This window comes from Cicer arietinum, chromosome 7 (assembly GCF_000331145.2).
Source record: "Cicer arietinum cultivar CDC Frontier isolate Library 1 chromosome 7, Cicar.CDCFrontier_v2.0, whole genome shotgun sequence".
Classification (NCBI taxonomy): domain Eukaryota; kingdom Viridiplantae; phylum Streptophyta; class Magnoliopsida; order Fabales; family Fabaceae; genus Cicer; species Cicer arietinum.
Genome location: NC_021166.2, coordinates 34,675,601 through 34,677,807, shown reverse-complemented (window position 1 = coordinate 34,677,807; position 2,207 = coordinate 34,675,601).

The following is a 2,207-nucleotide window of genomic DNA, read 5'->3' as shown; positions in this document are numbered from 1 at the left end:
TTCTTGTGTTTGTACCTTCATTTGGCATCAAGATTCTGATTTCAACAATTAGCACTTTACAATGTTTGAACAAAGATCTAGGATTCAACAATGTATGGATTTGGTGAAGAAGCTGTTAGAGGAAACATCAACATGCCACCTTTGTTTGGTGAAGAACAATTTGAGTACTAGAAGGGCATGCTTAGGAGTATCTTTATCTCACAAGATCCTAAACTTTGGAACTTAGTGGAATATGGCTACATTTCTCTAACAAACTCTAATGGTATTTAAATTTTGAGGAAATATATGGATACTGAAAAGAAGAAGATGTACAAGATGCATCCCAAGTCCAAAACCTTTATGATCAATGCAATAACAATTTGTTTTTGACCTATGAAGGAAGCAAGCAAGTTCAAGAAGAAAAAGCTAACCTCCTAGTTAGAAAGTATGAGTTGTTCAAGATGGAAGAAGATAAAGACATCGAAATAATGTTTTATAGATTCCAGACTCTGGTCTCACGATTAAAGGTACTAGAGAAGAGTTATACTACTATTGATCAAGTGAAAATTGTTAGGAGTCTACCAAGCAAGTGGATACCTAAGATTACAACTATTCATGAAGCTAACGATCTCAATACTCTTAAATTGGAAAAATTGATCTTGTAGAAGATGAGCCCAAGAAGAAGCAACCAACTTTGGCTTGGAATCCAAGCAGAAAGAAATTGTGAAGGCAACAGCAGAATCAAAGGATGAGGAGCTGCTTTTATTTACAAAAAAAATTTAGAAGATGTAGCACAACATAAAGAAGAAATTTCCATAAAGATATTCCCAACAGTCCAGTAGAGGAAGAGATGAAAAATTTGACACGAAAAGAATCATATGTTATGGATGTAATGAACGTGGACATGTCAAGTATAAATGTCCAAATTTGGAAAAAGGGAAACATCATAAGAAAGTTTTCAGACCTAAGAAGAAGGTTTTGATGGCTACATGGGATGATTCTGATGAATCCTCTGATGATGAAGAGGAAGCATATTTGACTCTACTGGCTCATACCAACACTGCCTCTGGATCCAGCATAAACATTGATTGTAACTTTAGAAGTGAACTAGTTGATGATTAAATTGAGGCATTCTCTAACTTAACCCGATCTGATTTAATTAATGTCATAGAAGATTTCTTAAATAAAAAACCACAAGTTGTCTTTAAAAATGAAAGCACTTAAGAAATTAAATGCAAACTTAACTAAAAAATCAATGCCTTAAAAATTGAAAGTGTTGAGGTTAAATATGAAAATAAAACCTTGAGAGATACTCTTATTTCTAAACCTTTAGAAAAAGTCACATGTAATTCTTATAAATATGAAGAAGAATTCCAAGACTTTCTAGCTAACAGTATGGAAAGAAGCAAGTATGCTTCTATAATTTATGGATTTATTTGAAATGATAAATAAAGGGCTAGGATTTGAAGAAACAGTAACTAAACCTAACAAACTAGGACCCAACCAAATTTGGGTAACTAAGAACAAAATTGTCTATGTTGATGATGTCCTCAACATCCAAGTTAAAATACCAATAATGATACCTAGACAGTGGATGCTCGCGACATATGACAGGAGAAAATTCTATGTTCCAAGACCAAACATTGACCAAAGAAGGATGGATTTGTACTCTTTACATGTCATAGGAAAAACAACATATATAAGATAAATATGTTTAGTTTGAGAAACAAGATGTTAAGTGTCTAATGTTAGTAAATGAAGAGAAATTAATTTGGCATAAAAGGTTAGGTCATGCAAACCTTAGATTAATCTCAAAATTGAATAAACTTCAACTAGTTAGAGGTCTACCTAAGCTTAGCTAAAAAACTGAATATATATGTGAAGTTTGTCCAAAGGGAAAAAAAAAAAAAAAAACTCTTTTACCCCTAAGAACTTAGTCTCTACCTCTAAACCCATTGAGCTCTTACATATAGATCTCTTTAGGCCAGTGAAAATAGCCTCACTAAATGGAAAGAAGTATGGCTTTGTGATAGTAGATGATTACATTGGGTGGACTTGGATAAAAATCTTAAGAAGTATAAATGAATGCCACAAAGTGTTTATTGCATTTTGCAAACAAGTAATGAATGAAAAAGGTCTTAAGATTATAACAATAAGAAGTGGTCATGGAGGAGAATTTGAAAATAAGTTCTTTGAAACTTTTTGTGATGAGAATGTAATCTCTCACA